Source organism: Cnephaeus nilssonii, assembly GCF_951640355.1.
Source record: "Cnephaeus nilssonii genome assembly, chromosome: 22".
Classification (NCBI taxonomy): Eukaryota; Metazoa; Chordata; class Mammalia; order Chiroptera; family Vespertilionidae; genus Cnephaeus; species Cnephaeus nilssonii.
Window position 1 is genome coordinate 12,060,716 of NC_137093.1, and position 21,310 is coordinate 12,082,025.

Below are 21,310 nucleotides of genomic sequence, written 5' to 3' on the forward strand. Positions count from 1 at the left end.
CTTTTAAACAGTTAAAAATAGCTACTATTTTGCTTGCACATTCTCAAAAGGGAGAAGCAGGAAGAGCAATCTACTTCCAAGCACTGACTACGGGTGAGGGAAAGGGATTCCAGGACACAGGTGGCTCAGCTGCACAGCCCCTCTACTCTCTTCCTTCTCATGAAAAGGTTTCCAGTTCCACCTAAAAACAGGGAAGCTTTGTTGCTAAACATCAACACTAGGCGAACAGTGTTGTTTATTTCTGTGTAACGTACAGGTTTATTTTAAGAGACACAAAAAAAAGAGCCAGGCCTGAAATAAGCAAAATTCTTGAACTAGATATAATATCCTGCTTTTGTGATTTAACTCTGAGATCTGATCTAAATAACAAATTTAAAAGTGCAAGGTAATTTATTTCAGGGAAGCAAATAACCTTAGAAGACCCATCCTCTTTGGTAGTTCCAAAAAAAGAAATGTACTTTTTATATGTCTTGAGAATGTCAGCTTTACTCAAACTTAAGATTCCAGAAAGCAGGACTGTTCTCCTCCCATCTCCCCCACCCCCAAGAAAAGTGTCTTACCCTCTAGGAAGTCAAAGTTTGGTACACGTGTGTCTAGCATGTTAAATGTTAAAAAATACTAGCATCTGGGGAGATTTCAAGTGATCAGAACAATGCTAGAACATGGTAAACACCACAAATGTTAGCTATTATTGTTTCCAAGAATCCAAGCACCCTGCTTTCCTCTCAGATACAACCTCTCTCACAACACATTATTTGAACAGGAAAGCACATAAAAATCTGTCTTCTAAACAAATTTTCAGAGGTTGGGGATAATAGTTCAAGACCATAGCCTTGCCGAAACCGGTTTGGCTCAGTGGATAGAGCGTCGGCCTGCAGACGCAAGGGTCCCAGGTTCGATTCTGGTCAAGGGCATGTACCTTGGTTGCGGGCACATCCCCAGTGGGGGGTGTGCAAGAGGCAGCTGATTGATGTTTCTCTCTCATCGATGTTTCTAACTCTCTATCCCTCTTTCTTCCTCTCTGTAAAAATCAATAAAATATATTTTTTAAAAAAGACTATAGCCTTCTCAAGACATAATACATATGCTTACTGCACTTATTCCTTTTAATAAGCAATCACTTCAAATATGCCTCATAAAGGTAAGAATATTAATAATATCCAGATAAGGAATAAATTCACTTGTAGTGAAAGAAAACAAAACAAAAACACAATGGATTAGTTACCAGGACCCTGAAGGAGGGGGAGGGAAAAAACCCCATGACTTGAGGAATGAATCCCAAGTTTGGAGGTGAAGCTAGGGCCACCTAACACTTGATGCAAGGCACACAGGGAGGTTCCCGTTCCAGCTGACACAGGAGACGAACAGTGTCCGTTCAAGATGCCTCTGGGATCAGCCCCCTTTGCTACCACTCACTACCGTTCACACACCGTCAATAACCCTGGTTGAAACCATTTTATTGTGGCTTAAAAAATCATTAAATTTTTTTCCTGCTTATGAAATTATACCCTTTCATGAAAGAGATCTTGCAAAGGGAATAGAAATTCAAAAGTTAAAGATTCAGCTCCATTCTTCCTGTATAAGAATAAATGCTAAAAGCACAGAATTGTTTTTAATAATGAAAACTGATCTAAAGCATTTACATACTGTCCCCGTAACTAGGCGTTACTATTAAACCAGCAATTTCGTTTCTACAACCTCTGTGGACGGGATGGCTCATTTCTAAAGAGCTTTGTTATTGCCGAAACCGGTTTGGCTCAGTGGATAGAGCATTGGTCTGCGGACTGAAAGGTCCCAGGTTCGATTCCGGTCAAGGGCATGTACATTGGTTGTGGGCACATCTCCAGTGGGGGGTGTGCAGGAGGCAGCTGGTTGATGTTTCTCTCTCATTGATGTTTCTAGCTCTCTATCCCTCTCCCTTCCTCTCTGTAAAAAAATCAATAAGATATATTTTAAAAAATAAATAAAATAAAAAATAAAGAGCTTTGTTATAGACAACCCAGTTAGAGATGCCTTTGAAAGGGAACACACCTACTGAATCCATAAAGGGCTCCTCGTCTCAAAGAGAGTAAATATTTTAAGACTATAGGTCTTATAGGTTTAAGAAAATTGGGACATGTGACTGTTACAGAGGGGGGGCGGGATAGGGAACACAGAGGACGATGCTCAAAAAATGGGATGTTGAGTCTCTTTAATATTGACATGCTATATGCAAGGAGCAAAAGAGGTAACAAAACAAAAAAATGGGGGGGCACATAATCTCCCAACTTAAACTCACAGAATCAAATTGGGAAGTATCCAAGCACCCCGGGGTCCAATATCTACTTAAATAAAGGGTGGGAGTAGATAATTGATTAAGTGCTTGTACAATCCTTAAGAAAGTATATGTATTAACCCTCAGCGAATAGGTTTTGGGTATGTGTATAAACCAACACCTTTCTTTCAACTCCAACTAAAACTGGTACAAAGAGCAAAACAATATATATTAAAAGCAAAAGGGGGTAACTCTCAATTGTGATGCATGTGATTTTAGGTATCTGGGTCACAAATAATTGGTACCACTGATAACCAAGTCTCATCATTTCAAATGTTTACTTGCCTGGTGCAATAGATGTGTTTGCACTGAACAAAAAAATGTTATGTTTATTTGCAGGGAACAGGAAAACTGATGGCAAGTTTCATAGCAAATAGAGCCATGGTTATTGGCAATAGCAATGCCATTGCCACAGCAAATGGTTAACCACATACTCATTCACACAGTAAAATACCTCTGCGCTGCTGGTGAGTTTTCTGTTTTTAAATGTCCTGCCAGAGGATGTTTTAAAACAGTGATTTTTTATCATACAATCTTTTTCAGTAAACTATGGAGGGCCTAACATCAATGTCTTTGCTTTTTATCTATAGGAAGTCACAGAAAAGTCAACACAAATCTGGCAATATAGGACAAAGCGGTACCTCATGGTGTCTGGAGAATCGGGCCAGGCCTCAGCTCACATCCTGCCAGAAGCTGGGCAAACATTTTGAGCAACCCTGGCTGTGAGGTCATGATGCTGACCTCACAAACAGGAATTCTGATGCTGGTCTAGGCTGCAACCACAGCACTTTAAGGAAAAACCAGAAGGCCCTGTATCCCTGAATCTAGAGCTGATGACTCAAGAAATGTACCTTCTCTCCCAACAAATGATCCTCCCATCTCAGATCAGCAGCATTTTCCCCACTGCTGGCCTGGAAAGCAGTGCAGGTAAGCAGAAAAAAGCACATCCACCTAAGAACGCTGCCAGGAATGTGTTTTTATATCTTTCACATTTGCAAGTTTTCATTTGGGTTCAGTTTGAAACACCTTTTCTTAGCATTCTCTCCTTGAAAATTAAGCTATATTTAAGAGGTCTGAAAACTGAGTAGGAAGTAGTCAGAAAGTTAAAATATTATCCCCCTGCCTTGCCATTCTAATATACCACAAATTTTACCAGCCTCAATGTTTACTGTTTGCTAAGGGTGAGGATTATGATGTGTAAGCAAGAAGTTCATTTCAAAAATGCCAAAAGTGCAGATCTCACCATGGCTCTGCAATAGTCCATCTTTGCTGAGAAAAGGCAAAATCGCCCATGTTATTATTGTTGTTTTCCCCTCCTCCCTAGTTGTGGCATTTGCAAGCCAGCATAAAATTAGTGAAATTTTATTAATATTTCTAAATAATAAAAATTCTGAAATCAGAAGGAAATATAATAGAGGATTAATAATAATTATCGCCAGGTGCTGGGATTACTGTTAGTTTTTATATCGTCTTTGTGTTTTCTTGGGTTTCTCAAATTTTATCTAATAGGTATAATTTCATAAGCAGAAAAATAAATGTAATGATGTTTTGAGCCACAATAAGATGGCTTCTTCAACCAGGGAGTTAGGAAGCAGACTCTACTGGACTGCTTTCTTTCTTCTTCTTTTTTTCTTCTCAAGATTTTTGTATTTTTTAATTGATTTTTAAAGAGAGAAGAGGGGAAAGAGACAAACATCGCAGTGAAAGTGAAACGTCCATTGGCTGCCTCCTGCACGCCCCTTACCAGGGGTCGACCCCGTAACCTGGGCACGTGCCCTGACCTGGGCGCAGGAAGATGCCCAACCAACTGAGCCACACCGGCCAGGGCTCTACTGGGCGGCTTTCTACGTAGGAACATAAATGCGGCACAAGGCCAGTGTGAGGCGTGGATGCGCATGCGCAGTAGGTAAGCTGTTCACCAAGCCATCTTTCCTAACAGGCCACATTTCCCTGCTCACTTTTCGGCTCAGTGTAGCCACGTGACTGAGTTCTAGCCAATGAAATGAGAGGAGCGTGTGAAATGTGCGTCACTTCCAGGCCCAGCCACAAAATCTTCCCACGTGCAATCCCCCGGGCCCTAGGCCCTTTCGCTGGCCTGATGAAGACAAGCTGGGCAATGTCATCAAACGCGTGGATTGAAGATGGCGGGGTCATAACGGAAGAAGCCTGAATCCCATCTCCCCATTTCCGCATCAGGAAAAATGTACCCTGGACTTTTCTGAAACTGAAAATAAACTTGCACCTGTAAGTCACTAAAATTAGTGGGGTTTGTCACTGCAGCTAGCTTATCTTACCTAATACAGTGGCAAAAAGATAATAAAAACTTTGCTCGGAGTTTTGCAATCATCTCGGCTAAGTAAAGTGCTCAAAGAAACTTTTTGGATAAGCACCTGAGCTAGAAATGCTTCATAGCAAAAAAAGCATAATTACACGAGTAATAAGTTAAAGTACCACAGACAATACAACTTACATAAGAAGACTAGTGATGAACGATCACTATTCAAGTAAGGTGATGGCATTGTTCCCTCTACTTTTGTCTATGTTAACATCTTTCACACAAAAATTTTATTGTAAAAGGTAATTTAGTAAAATCCAAACCACACTGCCTTCTCAACCCCTCATAACCTAAAAAAATGCTTAAGCAATTTACAGAAATAAGAGGTTCCTCAAAACAAGCAGTTCCCCAAAACAAGCATCATGTAAATTATGGTAAAAAAAAAAAAAAAAAAAAAGGAATAGTATTCCCCATAATTCTTAAGGTTTTGTTTTTTATTTTTTACTCTAACCTTTTAAAAAAAATGTGTGGCTTAAAAAACACACAAATGTATAAGAGAGCAAGTTGTACTAGGAAATGAACACGAGGATTCTGTACCAGCTGGATGACCTCAAACAAGTACACAACCCCTTCCCGGACCTCGATATTCTCATCTACCACCTGAGGATACTGATCAGATAAGATCCATTTCTAACTCCATCCTTTTGTGATTCCACTGTTTTGGATTTCAAATCAAAACTCAAGTGGAAGGGCAAGGATTCAAAAGTGAAAGGGAGGCGATAAATGCGGCAGCCGGTAAGCAGAATCCTCTGCCATCCGTGCAGAACGAACCGAATCTGATAAGAGCAGCTTCCACATCACCTGGCACTCTCCACTGCATGATACGAGGCAAATCACATCTCCACACTCCACCTCAGTCCCCTCAGAGTCCACTTTGTCCCATCAGCAAAACAAACAGACTCCTTTATTTACTACATCCGGAAATTCTGTTGGGAGGCAAGGGAGAGTCGAAGAATTGGCAATGAAGGAGTTTCACACTGGGCCTCCAGGAACAGGGCTGTTGCTTACAGTGGAGGGACCCCGAGGAAATCCAGCAGCAGGCAGGCTAAGAGACTTACCTGTAAACAACTGCACTCTGAGGCGTCTGAACCCCCTTCTAATTCTAACATGCTATATATATGTCCATGAGCTTGATAGCCGGAGGGAAAGAAGTTCTGAGAGTAACGGAAGTCTAGTTTGAGAGAAAGAGGTTTCTGAAGCTGATTTTCAAGCCAAGCGAGAGAGAAATTCGAAGGCTGTGTTCTGATATCACATTCCCGAGTTTGGGAGGTTCATTCACAGCCTGCTCCTGTCCCCTGAAGTCATGGTTATGTAAGTGTCTGTTGTATGCTGTGTCACTGGCTGTCCCCCACCCCCAACACACAGAGACGCAGCAATGAAACCTGAGCGCGTCTGCTTCAGCCACTGAAAACATTACACAACATTCTGGTAGCTTTCCAAACTGACTTGCGTTTCCACCAGAAAAGGCAAAGTTATTCGATTTTTCCCTCCTTTCAGTTTCATTCACATGCATATTTCTGCATATACAGAAAAGACTGAAGGAAACAAACCTGAAGAGCATTTACATGCTTTCTTCAATTGATTTCTAAGTACAACATGAAAGGTTTTAACTTCACAGACGACTATCAAAACCTAATTGATAGCTGATAGGCCTGCAGGGGGGCCAATTTAAACACATCTCAGACCCTAGCTGAACTGAGCTTACTGTCCAGAGATGGGAGTGCATCATTATGCCAGGTCGGCGAATGGACTGTTTCTACATCCAAAGCGCATATCCTTTGTTTACTTTCTCAGGAATGGACTCTAAAAGAATACAAGAAGCGGCATCTCCTCACAGGGTCTTTCCTGACTACACTTCCTGCCCCATCATCTCCTCCTCTGGACTCCCCTAGCCACTGTGCAGTCTTCTATTATTGAACAATGAATCATACTCACTCCCGTCTTGTTTGCATACCATGCTGTGACTAAGTCCCTCGTGGTCAGGGATGAGATTTCTCTTTGCGTCCAAAGGACCTAGAAAAGTATCTGATACACACCAAGAGTTCTAAAAAGTTCTGAACTGACTCAGTATCAGAACAAGAAAGAACCTGTCAAATGATGCACCACTGCTATTTCAAACTAGAGCATCAAGTAACTGGAACTCACCCTCTAAGCATTTGATGAACGTGACAGCATTAGAGGATTTCCAGACCCTGGAGTCTCCTTTTGAAAGTAAGCCAATGCAGCTATAGGCAAACTGCTCAATTACTACCTCTAGTGAGTGGTATGCAAGAGCTGTAAGTCGCAAATATATCATTACCTTTCCTGACACTATTTATACTCTTATAGAAGAGCCTGTCTAATGGAAATATAATGCGAAGCAAATGTGTAATTTAGAATTTGCTACTAACCATGCTTTAAAACATTAGAAAGAAACAGCTGAAGTGAATAACATTTTATTTAATCCAATATATCCAAAATATCACTTCAAATGTAATCAATATGGAAATTATTAATGAGCTACTTCACATTCTTTTTCTCATATGAGGTCACTGAAATCCCTGGTGTACTTTATACTTGGAGCACATCTCAACTTGGACTTGCCACATTTCACATGCTCCACAGCCACACGTGACTGGCTGGTGGCTACTGCAATGGGCAGTGCAGGTCTAGAATACATGTTTAAGGCAGCATAGAAAGTAGCTTTCAGGTTGGCATTGATGATAAACTTACCAATCAGATACCCCAAGCCCCCTGGGTAGGCAACATTTGTCTTCCCTACATCATTACAACACGTGAGGAAAAGAGCACAAAAACCCTTGCATATAAAACTGTGAATAATTTCACTGCTCTGAAGAGAAAAAAGGAAAAGATAGCATTTACAGTAAGAGGGCTATTTGATGGGATACGTCTGAAGAAGCCCTGCTTATATAGCACAAGGCCCAGGAAAACTGACAGCTCAACGCCAGGAGTTTGAAAATACGCCCACACAAAACTCAAAGCAAAGTGCGGAGATTGAGTTACAGATGAAAATTTAATAAGTGTGTCTCAAGATACAAGAAAGGAACCTGAGAGAGACTGGCAGACGTAAGGCCAATAGAGCAGGCGGCAGCATTTCAAGCACAAAGAAGGGAGGGAGAGCACAATGCTACTGAAGCAGCGTAGCTTTTGCTGTCTTTCCAATTGCAAGAAACTAATCCCACGTGATAAGAGCATGTGGAAAGACAGGCTTGGGGACTGGAGGGAAAACTGCAGGAGAGAGAGATAAAGGATGTGAATTTGGTATCAGCTATTCGTGTGTGTTTTTTTTGTTTGTTTGTTTTTTGTTTTTAAGTTATTCGTTTCTTACTAATCAGATACCGCTGCCCCCGCCCCCGCCCCCGCCCCCCCCCCCCCCCCCCCGCAAACCTTTGGTGAATTGCCTTTGACTATAAAATGTAAGACCAGGGAAGAAAGAGCACTGTCCCAACATTTTAACATCTGGGAAAACAGTTAGTCTGAATAAAGACACAGAATACTCCACGGGGGATGGGGAGGGAAGCACCTCCGGGACAGAGTATCTGTCAAGCACATGAGTGGTTGGTCAAGGTGACAAGAGCAACATGCAGCCACCTAAGGTCATCATTCATCATCGTTCTGGCCTCAGAAGCTTGCCCCTGAACACAGAGAAAATGTGTGTGATGTCACCAAGCACAGTTTAGGGCATGGGCCACAGAAGGACCATTGCTCCAAATGAGTGTTGTAACAAGTGAGATAAACTAGAGAGAAGAGCAAGACGGAGGAGGGGGAGAGCGAGGGGACTGGAACCATTTGTTTTCAGCAGCAAGTAAAGTGGTTGGTTTAAAGCAGGGGTGGGGAACCTTTTTTCTGCCAAGGGCCATTTGGATATTTATAACATCATTCGAGGGACATATAAAATTATCAACTTAAAAATTAGCCTGCTATATTTGGTCAAACATATAGTTAACTCGTCCCTAATGCCTTGGCAGGGCCAGACCAAATGATTTTGAGGGCCTTATACGCCATATGGGCCGGACATTCCCCATCCCTGGTTTAAAGGGTAACATTAAAATCTTACACATGGGCCTGGCCGGCATGGCTCAGTGGTTGCTGAGCATTGACCTATGAACCAGGAGGTTCAGGGCACATGCCCTGGTTGTGGGCTCCATCCCCAGTGGGGAGCATGCAGGAGGCAACAGATCAATGTTTCTCACTCATCATTGATGTTTCTCTCTCTCCCTCTCCCTTCCTCTCTGAAATCAATATATATATATATATATATATATATATATATATATATATATATATACACACATATACACACACACACACACACACACACACACACACACTAAGGCTGGTGATTATGACGATATAGAAGGGCAAACTACAAATGTCTTTATCCCACCATCTCCAGCAGTGCATTCCAAGACTGGGGAATAATGAAAAGATGAGCCAGGGAAAAAGGTCTAGCCCTGTCAGAAATAAACATACTAGTACATAGAAAGTGAACGAGAGCCATTTTCCAAGTGGAAAGAGACAGAAAGAGAGTCCATCTTCCAGAGAGCTGACTGTCCTTCCAAGGGGTATGCCTAAAAGGGTGGAGCAAATATGTTCAGGAGGCCAGAGCATCTGGAAATAGTGGTGGGGTTTTGTTGTTGGCGGTGGTTTTTTTTAATTGATTTCAGAGAGGAATGGAAAAGGAGAGAGAGAGATAGAAACATCAATGATGAGAGGGAATCATTGATTGGCTGCCTCCTGCACGTCTGACCAAGCACACAACCCAGGCATGTGCCCTTGACAAGGAATCAAACCCGGACCCTTCAATGCGAAGGCCGACGCTCTATCCACTGAGCCAAACCAGCTAGGGCAGTGGTCGGCAAACTCATTAGTCAACAGAGCCAAATATCAACAGTACGATGATTGAAATTTCTGTTGAGAGCCAAATTTTTTAAACTTAAACTTCTTCTAACGCCACTTCTTCAAAATACACTCGCCCAGGCCGTGGTATTTTGTGGAAGAGCCACACTCAAGGGGCCAAAGAGCCGCATGTGGCTCGCGAGCCGCAGTTTGCCGACCACGGGGCTAAGGCAAGGCAGCATCTTTAGTGTAGCTTGAAAAGCACCAGCATTCTCCAAGGACCACCTGGCTAAAGAAACAGAACCTCCAAGGAGTGAAAGTTGCCTGAGGCCTTTCTCACTGTTCCTTCAAGTTACTCTGCACGGCCTCTGATAAACTTACAGCTAATCCACAAGCTTGGTAATAACTTATATTGTTGTACTGCTAAATGGACACATTTCACCAGCCATTATAAAGCATGACACAAAATAATAAAATCAGTTCAAGGAAGGGAAAAGAAGACCTGAGAGAAACAGGTAAAATGTAAAAAGACACCAAACCAGCTGAACTATGGCACCACTTGTCAATACTTCCATTCAGGTCCACATCTCTCCATCAAGTTTATTCCCTTGTTTTACAGGATTTACTTACACTAACTCCAAAGAGCCATGTGTCTATTCTTCAAAAACATGTCCCTCACCGTCCTCCCTTACAAGGGGCCATCCCTTATTAATTTCAGATCTGTGTGCCTTTCAAATGGTGCATTACTGAACCAGGGTTGATTGAATATTAAAGCCGTGCAAACTATCCTTTTTTAATTCCATTGTCGAGAATATTCATAAACACCGATATTTCCTCAAAGGTTTCCACCCCTGGGAACCTGCCAAGCGTTCGCTCACATCTATCCAGGCCCTACTGCTGTCATCACTCTGGACTCAGAAGAAAAGCACTCCCTGAAACGCCCTCCAAAAATGTCAGGCAGACTCCAGGAAGCAGAACCCCGGCTCTGCCTTAGCCTTCTGTCACCTCATTGTTCTAAAGCACAACTAAGATCTATTTCCACCGATATTTATCTACATATGTAAGTATTTATTGCATCCACAATATAGGATACAAGTTCTTAAGTAGGCCAGACTCAAACAGCTTTAAAATCAACTGAACAATTAAAAAACACAAACTGCATTCTCCAGCAAGGATAAAGTACAAAAGATGAAAGATAAGCAAAAAGTGCAGTGGTTGTTTACAAAGAACAATGTAAAAGCCCATTTTAGACACTAAAGGACTGACACAAGCCAGTAAGGGCAGAAAATTAATTGGCTCCTTAATTCAAATGGTGTTTACAAGAAGTGGTATTTCCAATTTCTAACTTACAAAGCAATTTATGAAATCGGCCTACCAACCTTAAGGGCTGATTTGAGAATATCATACAATAAGATACCGAGAAAGCTTTACCACATCTTTCTATCAAAGTCAGAAGTTAAAATTTTTTAAATGTATTTTTTTTTTTTATTTCAGAGAGGAAGGGAGAGGGAGAGAGAGAGATAGAAACATCAATGATGAGAATCATTGATTGGTTGCCTCCTGCACACCCCACACTGGGGATTGAGCCCACAATCAGGGCATGTGCCCTGACCAGGAATTGAACTGTGACCTCCTGGTTCATAGATTGACACTCAACCACTGAGCCATGCTGGCCAGGCTCAGAAATAAAAATTGTAAGTAAATAAAGACTCAAGTTTAGGATGTTTGCTGAATGAAGTCAGAACAGGGTATAAATAGACCTAAACCTTTGAAAATTTACTTTGGTGCTTGAAAATTACATTTTTAAAATTTAGAGTGTGTATGACATAATATAGAATGCAAGCTGTACCCCGAGTTTCAAAGTCCATAGCACTTTTAAAAAGGAGGAGGAGGGGGCAGAAACCCAGTCGAGGCAAAGCGAACTGGAGCATTAGACAAGTCTTTAGAACTCTGTGCCATGGTGCAAACTGCCTGCAACCAGGAACATCTTCATACAGCCCAGTCTGAGTGAAGAGTTATTTTCTATTCCTGCTACTTAGATCTATGCAAAAAACAAGCAAACCAGCCCTGGCTGGTTTGGCTCAGTGGATAGAACAGACTAAAGGGTCCCAGATTCGATTCCTGGTCAGGGGCACGTGCACGAGTTGCAGGCCCAATCTCCAGTGGGGGGCGTGCAGGAGGTGGCCAATCAGTGATTCTCTCCCATCACTGATATTTCTATCTCTCTTTCCCTCTCCCTTCCTCTCTGAAATCAATAAAATATATATATTTTTAATAAGAATTTTAAAAAATATATATATAAGCATCCTCCTAAAGATCTTCCATCTACAAAAGAACTGAAAAAGGGATAGGGAGGAGCCATGAAAAGCTGAATAATTGGAGCTATTTTGCTCATTTACACAAGTTTCTACAAAACCTAGTTGGCTTTGTAACTCTACTACCATCAGCTTAAGATGGATCTTAAAAGGGACTGAAGTGACTAAGCCTGGTTAGTATCTCCCAGAAGAACTTAATAGGTCGATAGCAGTCAATTATACTAATGTATAAAAAGGAGCAAATGTGCTTAATATAGCATCATGGAATTTTAGACTCAGAAGAGACCTTGGCAATCTAGTTCAACTTCCTCATTTTACCACTGAGGAAAACGCTTCTAAAAAGTGAAATCATACCCTAGCCAGTCCACGTACTGAAGGGTCGGAGGTTTGATTAAATAGATATAGATGTACAGTGAAATCATTTGTTAGGGTCGCAGTTACTTAAAACAGCCTAGGACTTAAACCCCAACCTCCAAATGAAAGACTCCTGACCTACATAAAGTATGCTGATGAGTAAAAGTTTCTGATCTGCCCACACTAAAAGCTAACACATCCCAACTGTTTGTTCTGAGCAAGAAAGGGGCACAAAGAAAACTCACACAAGAACCAATTACTTCCGTGTTGGTTCTTTTCTCTTTATAAAAGCATTCTTATTTTCACTTTGCAAATGAGCAAATTTAAGAGTTGCTACAGGCCCCGTCCCCACCCCCTCCCTCAGGGATGTACTTTTTTCCCCTCTGAGTGATGTACATTTATTGAGGCCCCTGCACCCGAGGATTATTGGTCTTTAGAGCCAACAGAAAAAAGTACCCACATTTTTATTTTCACAATACCTACTGAAGGATGCTTGGCTATTTCAAGAGAAGATAACACTCTACTAAATTTACTCACAAATCCCTACGATAGTTTTCTACACAACCACCCTACACACTGTAAATGGAAACTAGAAATCGGTTTCATTTGGCCCCGGCCAGTTTGGCTCAGTGGATAGAGTGTCAGCCCTGGGACCGAAGGGTCCCGGGTTTAATCCCGGTCAGGGGCAGGTACCTTGGTTGCAAACTTGATCCCAGGCCCCAGTTGGGGCACATGCAGAAGGCAATCGATGTTTCTCTCTCCCATCAATGTTTCTCTTTCTCTTTCTCTCCCCCTTCCTTCCACTCTCTCTAAAAATCGATGGAAAAAAATATCCTCAGGTAAGGATTAACAAAAAAAAATAACAACAAAAAGAAATTGTTTTCATTTGGATCATTTGGATCTTAACACCCAACTTCATTGTTGGTTATTTTTTATCTGTTGAGTAATCTACACAGACACACAGCAGGTTCTACCTTAGAAAGACACCCCCACACACACACCTCTGTCATTAAGCTGTGGAAAATAAAATTGACAAACATACTAAAGGGCCTGAAATCTGGCAAGGCACAAGTTCTGACATGAGGAGCATGAGTTGTTTTTCCATGCTGAATATTTAACTTCTCATAAATTACAAGTTCTTCAGTGACAACTGTTCATTTAAAATATGCCCTCGCCCTAGCCAGTTTGGCTCAGTGGATAGAGAGTCAGCCTGTGGACTGAAGGGTCCCGGTTTCAATTCTGGTCAAGGGCACATGCCCAGGTTGCAGGGCTCAATCCCCAGCAGGGGGCATGCAGGAGGCAGCCAATCAATGATTCTCACTCATTATTGATGTTTCTATCCCTCCCATCTCTCCCTTTCTCTATGAAATCAATAAAAATATATTTTACAAAATAAAAGAGAATGGATAAACTCAACAACAAAACAAACAACCAGATTCAAACTGGACAAAAGACTTAAATGGGCATTTTTTCCAAAGCTATATAAATGCCCAATAAGCACATGAAAAGATGCTCAACATCATTAATCATTTTTTTTTAAATGTAAGTAAAAACTACACTAAGAATACCAGCTCACAACCATTAGGATAACTGCAATTAAAAAATAAAATAAAAAAGAAGGAAGAAAATAAGTGTTGGCAGGGGATATTGAGAAAGTGGAACCCTTGTACACTGTTGGTGGGAATATAAAATGATACAGTCACTGTGGAAAACAGCATGGCAGTTCCTCAAAAAATTAAAAAGAATTACCATATGATCCGACAATTCCACTTCTGGGTATATGCCCAAAAGAACTGAAAGCAGTATCTCAAAGTGATATTTGTACACCCATGTTCATAATAACATTATTCACAATAGCTAAAACATGGAAGCACTGACGGATGAATGGATTAGCAAAATGTGGTATATGCACACAATGGAGTATTATTATTCAGCCTTAAAAAGGAAGGAAATTCTGCAATGGAATACTACTAGGTCATAAAAAAGAATGAAATCTTACCATTTGGGAGGACATATTCTAAAATACTAAAATGATTTTCTCTAGACAGTAGAATTATGAATAATTTGCTTTTTTCTGTGGGTGTTTTTTGTGGTGTGTTTTATGCCTTATGCACTGAACCCACATATTATAAGATAACTTATATATGCTATGAAAATGTAAGGGTCACTTGAATTGTAAAACATAAGGAAAAAAATAAACCTGAGAACCTCAAAGAAAAATAACTTCACTAGAAAACTAAAATCTAAATTTGACTCTGATACTAGAATCTCAATGGAATAACCTAAGCAAGCCACGTGTGCCTTACAACAAAAATTATCAATATGGCTTCATGTGATACACCCATGTATGAGACTTAGTGATAAAAGTTTTCTTTCACTGAGGCTGTAAAAAAAAAAATTACCTTGCCTGCAAAGTTTATTTATTCTATAGTCTGGGAAAAAATCGAAATAGGTTCCTTACTGCCTTAGGTATTAGAACATAATATCTCTAATAAGAAATCATTCTGTGGAGGTGCCCTGGACGGTGTTGCTAAGTGGTTAGAGTGTCGGCCCAAGCATCAAAGGGTTGAGAGTTCGATTCCTGGTCAAGGGCACATATGTAAGTTGCAGGTTCAATTCCCAGCCCTGATGTCTCTCGCCCCCCTCCCCACCCCCCACCCCCCCCATCCCTCCTTCCCTTCCCCTCTTTCTCATAGAAATCAATGGGGAAAAATAACTTTGGGGAAGAATTAACAACAACCAAATATTAAATCATTCATCCTATGGAGGAAATCAGTTAAAGAGAGAATGCAGGAGGTCAAAAGATTTGATTACAAGATATTTAGGAAAAGATCCCTAATACCTCTTATCATTTCTGAGAGAGAAAAAAAGATATGCCAAATATTTCAGTGCACTACTTGACTAGGGATTTGTAGAATCAGAAAACGAACATTAAAGGTGCCTTCCTTTTATATGTCCTTTATACACCAAACCCCGGATTCCGGGTGGCATGCACCCTGAACATCTGGTTCTTAGGCCCTTAACTTACGAGGAGACACAGTAAATCAAGGGCTTGGCAATTTTAAGTGTGAAAAATGGGCAGAGTTAAAACTGGGATCTAATCCAAGCTATACTTAGACGTAAGTAAGCGAAGGAGAATACAAATATCAAAACTCCTTAATTCAAGTCGAAAGTAGATTAGACCTTCTGCTTCCATAAAACATTAGGGCCGAAAAATGTCTGTCTGTAATCTCATTCGAATTCCTGAGAAGAGGTGGATGAGAATGCGTTTGTTTCCCCAGGGAAAGACATACCAGAGAAGGTTCCCAACAGGGATCCTGTAACAGGACTACTTCCTCTTTCCTAATATTCTGCAAAGAAAACTTGCAAGATTTTGTTGCTGAACCACAATAACAGAGTCAAAAGACGGACCCACCCATTGAGTTAGTGTGAGTGGAATCTGTCCTTCTGGAGCTGCCAGATGGAGATTGAAAAAAAAAAAAGTTATTTACTAATTATGGCCAAGATTCCTTGGTACTTAGTGCCAGGGCCAGGATATTAACCCAGATGTCCTAGCCAAATTCAAGGTTGGTTAAGTCTGCCAAACCTATCAAAAAAAAAAAAAAAAAAAGGGCCTCTTCTGTTGACCTGATTGGAATCTGAAGAGGTCACTCTTGAAATTCTTGTGTAGTACCATCAGTCAATATGGTTTCCCTTAAAAGTGCATTGTAGCTCAAATGCTGATTTAAAGCATATGGATTCTTCGAGTTCTATCTACATGGGAAACATACACATATTAAAAATATATAAGATGCTATAATAACTTAAAGCCTCCCTAAATAAAAATCTTAAAAAAAAATTCATATCCAGGGTGATTCTGCCACTGCTTTCCAATTAAAATTTAGGAGACCTCCCTAGCCAGTTTGGCTCGGTGGATAGTGTTGGCCTGTGGACTTAAGGGTCCTGGGTTCATTTCTGGTCAAGGGCACATGCCCGGGTTGCAGGCTCGATCACCAGTGTTGGGCATGCAGGAGGCAGCCAATCTATGGTTCTCTCTCATCACTGTTGTTTCTATCTCTCTCTCTCCTTCTCCCTTCCTCTCTGAAATCAATAAAAATATATTTTAAAAAATATTTAGGAGACCAACATGAAGGTTTATATTAAACATAAATTTTGAACCAAGAAACTTTTGAGACTGAAAAAGGAAGACTTGGTAGCCAGGAGCACAATTCCAGGGAAAAGCTGTATGTGCAAATACCAGTTACAAAGCCTCCCAGGGTAGAGCAAAGATCCTGCACACAAACAGGAGAAAGTATACACCCAAAGCAAGTCTGAACATCAAGTACCGAAGATCTGAAGATTCCACTGCCAACATATTCTGTGCATTGCTTAGCATAACATAAACTCGAGTTCGATTTCTAGCTCTGTATTCACTGGCTATATGGCCTTTTAGTAAGTTAGTAAAATTCTTTAAGCCTCAGTTTTCCTATCTTTAACTCTTTCTTCATCAAAATCATGGCATGATTCTGTACCTTTCACTATATTAATAAATACATATTTAGAACTACAACCAATATGATGTTATCTACCCCCCTCCCAAGCCTCCACCTCAGGACCTCTGCACTTGCTGTTCCCTCTTCTTAGTATGCTCTTCCCTCTTGGATCTATATTCCTCACTTCCTACAGATTTCTACTCAAAAGTCACATTCTCAACAAGGTCTCCTCTGACCACCCTACCTAAAACTTCTATTACCCTAATTTTTCTCCACAAAACTTAATATTCCCCCCTCCCTGTTTTTTTTTTCTTACCATATATCACCGCTGTAAATTTTACTAATATGGTTATTGTCTGCCTCCCCTCCTTGAAGGGGGAGTTCAAAGAGAACAGGGATTTCTGTCCGTTTTATTCACTGCTGTATCACCAGTTCCCAGGGCGGCATCTGGCACGCAGTAGGTGCTCAGTAAAAATCTGTTGAGGAAGAGAACTACAGCGCACAGACAGGTAAACCTTTGCCCCTCGAGCTGCCTTTGGGGAGAATATCACAACACTTCAGAAATACTGTAAAGGAGAACAACAGGCTTGCAAGGAATAACACTGTCCATTCTTTTATCATAGAGAGAATCTCTCTTGTACAAGGAAGGGATTAAAGAAGCTGGTAATTTGGATAAAATGGGACGCTATATGCAGTGAGGTTATGAAGTTACCTTTAGCTAACACTGCACAGATAAGATTTTCTTTGAATGTTAATAGATATTAAGCCATTTTTCTGTGATTTTACAACACCACCTTCTGGGTATGTTTTTTTCTCTTTAGCTTTGACTTCTATAAAACCAGTCTTGAAACTTACGGATTTCATATTTTCAATTAACTAAATAACAAATATTTACTGAACACATGGGACTTACTGAACACATGGGACTCTTCAGAATCCTGCAGAGGATACTATGAAGTGAAATATACATGGTGGCAAGGACCTTATACAAGGCAAGGACCACACACACATACACATACACACACACACACACGGAAGACCAGAACTTTATCTGCAAATGAAGAACTTCAGGCAGCCAACATGTGATGAATTCAAAGATGTCTGGAGTACAAGAGGACCAATTCATCTCTTACACTCCATCCATTAAGCTTAGAAATATCAACAGAGACAATACTTAAAAAGCAAGAGTCAAACATGACTGAAGTTAAGTTCACATGCATTTATGGGTCACATGGGATGCAACAGACTCAGTATCAGACACTGGGTAAAAAAAAAAAAAATTTTAACTATAAATAAGGGCACCAAATTCTAAACTTATAAAGAACAGAAACCAGATCAGCTTATGTTGTACTTAGGCACAGGTAGGAGCTTAAGCAATTATTTAAAAAGCAGAGAAGGTTGTGATCTTAATCTTCAGACGGAATACCTGCAGGTTTCCACCCAGTTTTAGTCTTGTGGGTTTTTTGTTTTGTTTTGTTTTTTTACTCCTTTGAACCACGTCTAGTGGGAAACCTAAGATGCACTTTTTTCTCTGAACCTTAAAAATTCAGCACCAGCCCTTAGCCAAGCAATCACCCATTTCTTTGAGTTACTTAAGGCTAGACTGGCTCCTTGCTAGAGATTCACTAATTTAATTATTAAGCACCTGGAGTCGGGACACCTGAGCTCAAATCCCGACACCACCACTTATTACTTATTAGCTGTGTGCACCCGGTCAAGGTAATTAACCTTTCTAAGCCTCCTCTTTAAAATGGGGATAGTGATACAGAGCACCCTCATTGGGTTAGATTGATTGAGATAAAACATACAAAAGACTTGCCCAGAGCCTAACCCCAAGAAGCCCTCAATAAACGTAATTATTATTTTCAGAGGGTAAAATGCCCCAAGGCTGGGAGCAAATATACCTGAGGATTCTTGCAAGAGGTTATCATTAAAGCCAAAGTCAAACACTGTGATCCTGAATGTCAACTGTAATTGAAAAAAAATTTTTTTTAAAAAGCCAAAGTCAAAGACTTTGGTGTCTGGACTTGTGGACACTATAAGTAACAGCAATAATAATAATAAAAGAGTAACACCACCAAACAGAATCATCACCTGTCACAGCAGCAGCAACAGGACCCCTTACTGACCTCTCACCGGCCAGACACTGTCCTAACCTAAAACAGGAAGGCAAGGCTGCTGAATCCAAAAAATAAAATAAAATTGCAGGATTTTCTCCACCCTCCTTTAAATACGGTAATTGGTGCCCAAGTTTTGCTAAAAACAGACATCTCCAAGGACTGCAGATTCAACGTGTCATTTCTCCATGCCCCAGAGGTGGGGCCGTGAAGGGATGAGGGGGTGGCGCTCGGGTCCCCTTCCCCCCCACCCCCCGGCCCTGCCAGATGGAAAAGCCACACGAAGTGGAGCCACAGCCGAGTTCAGGATTTACCCCCAAACCCAAATCCGGTGTCTGAAGCCCGGGAGGAGGGAATGGAGGCTCCGCTTTTGAAATAACCTCTAAACAAGTGTCATCCGTCCCCCGGGCCAATCCGCTGCCCGGGCAGAGGGTTCGGGTGGACGGAGCAGCGGTGCGGTTTCAGAGACCCCGGTGCCCTCTCCCCCTCCACCTTCCCCCGGAATCACAGTCCCACTGCGGGGGGGTGACGGGGGCAAAGGCCACCGCCAGCCAGGCCCGGAGGCCAGGGCCACGGCGCCCTCCGTCCCGGCCCGCGGGCACCTGGGCCCAGGGCTGAGGAAGGCTCGGGCGACCCGGCGGGGGCGGCGCCCGGGGGGCAACAGGTCCGGCCGGGCCCCGACCCCCCAGGGCCGAGCGCAGGGGAGAGGGTCGCCCGGGGCGGCGCAGGGCACCACGGAGTCCCAGCTCCATCTTGAGGCGGCGGAGGAAGGAAGGCGGACTGGGCGCCACAGGGCCGGCCTCGGTCCCCGCTCTCCCGGGAAGCACCCCAGGGACCGCGGGCCTCCAGGGCCATCCCCACCCTCGGAGCTCCCGGGCCCCCGGGGGGGCGGCTCGGCGCGCGGACCTGGGCCCCTCACGGACGCGGGACGGGCCCGGCGCGGGCCCCGCACGGCCGGCGGGGCGAGGGGAGGAGGGCCGGGGAAGGAACAGGGCCCCACTCACCGCCGGCCGCCGCCTCTCTCGCCGCCAGTCGCCGCCACCTGCACCTCAGCAGCCGCCGCCGCAGCAGCAGCCGCCGCCGCCTCCCGCCTCCCGCCTCCCGGCTTGTCGGCGCGGGGCGGGGCGGGGCGGGGCGGGGCGGGGCGGGGACAGCGTGACGCGCCGCCGCGGGGCCGGGCGGGCGCGCGCCGCCTGCACCAGACGCCGGGGCGGCTCCTCCCCGCGCGCCCCGCCCTCGGCCGCCCCGCGCCCCGGCCCCGCGTACCCCGCCGCTTTGTCTGCACCCGCCGCGACCCGGGGACCCGAGCCCGGAACCCCGCGCCCGCGGCCCCGGGTCCGGAGGAAGGCGCCGAGGACCCCGCGGGGGCCTGCGCTCGGGCTGCTCGGCATTTCGGTTCCGCATTTCAGTCCCAGAAGGTGCGAGTCACACCCCACGCCCCATCCAGCCGGGACCCCAGCCGGTGAATTGGCGGCTCGGCCTCCCCGTCCCTCTTCTCCCCCGCCTGCCCCCGCCTCCCCCCAAACCTCCCGGGGGCGAGAAATTCTTTGAAAGAATCGAGGAGGAGGTGCGCTCAGCCTGCTCCGAGTAGGGAGCATCCTGTCTCCCTCCGGGGAGGTCGGGGTGAGGACTCCCGGGGGGGAGAGGCCGAAAGGCGCTGCCCGCAGCGAGGGAAGCCAGCGAAGCGCCGGAAAAGACCGAGGGCTGAAAACCCCTTGAAACGAGCCCAGCACTTCCTCCCATCGTTTGAGAAAGGCCTCTTTGATTCGCCCCTGCCGCTTGGACTGAAGCCCTGGTTAGTGTCCCGTCCCCTCCTCCCAGCCCTCCTCCGCCCAGGGATCTCTTTGAAAAGCTTTGGAGAGGGACTGGAGGGGTGACAGCGACAGCCCGCTCCGGGCTGGTGCCGCAGAGGGCGGCCAGCATTTCACTCCCATGGACCATGGCAACCCCAGAAGCTCTGCAGCCCCTGGGAGGGAACTGCAGCTGTCAGGATTGTGGCGGATAAGGGAGCCCCGGCTTCCTCCTCCTGCCGCACGGAAGAGAATAATCAGGAGGGTGACCCCTTTGCTGACCTTTATTCAAAGCATGGTGCTGCTGCACAGAGCAGGGGGGAGGGAACTACAGGGGAAAGGCACGAAATCCTGAACCTAGTGAATTGATCTGGGGGCCCCTCCCCTCCATTCACCTTTTAAATCCCCCAAACCGCTATTTCCTGATTCAACACCACCCTGGTTTGCAAACTCCGAGGTCCAAGTGGTGGTGGCAGCCCCTGAAATCCAGTATCCATAGTCCTCATCTGAAAGGTACTCCCCCCCCCGCCCATCTAAACACTTTTCAGCTCTAATAGGCATCCCGTGCAATAATCATAGATGCCACAGAGTGAGGCAAGGACCACTGCTAACTAATGGCGGGTGCAGCTGTAACCACTTCTGTTTATTTCTCTTCTGCTCTGCTCATTCTGCTAAACAGGTGCCCACAGAGCTGGACCGGGAAAGAGGGCGGTGGGCAGATGAAATCTGAGCCTCAGAACCTGAAGAAGGAGTGGGTGACTCCCCCCTGGACCA

General features: G+C 43.9%; 1 protein-coding gene across 3 annotated transcripts in view; it reads right to left on the reverse strand.

Annotated features, from left to right (window-relative positions):
• CLIP1 (CAP-Gly domain containing linker protein 1) overlaps positions 1-19,864 on the reverse strand; it is a 91,433-nt gene extending 71,569 nt beyond the window's left edge. For 2 of the 3 annotated variants that reach the window (XM_079762405.1, XM_079762408.1), the window contains exon 1: positions 19,751-19,864. The gene's annotated coding sequence lies outside the window, so the exon portion shown is untranslated. Of the gene's footprint in view, positions 1-5,707; positions 6,137-19,750 lie in introns of those variants that run through there. The other variant, XM_079762407.1, reaches the window with a different exon arrangement.
• Between the last annotated feature and the right edge of the window lie 1,446 nt (positions 19,865-21,310).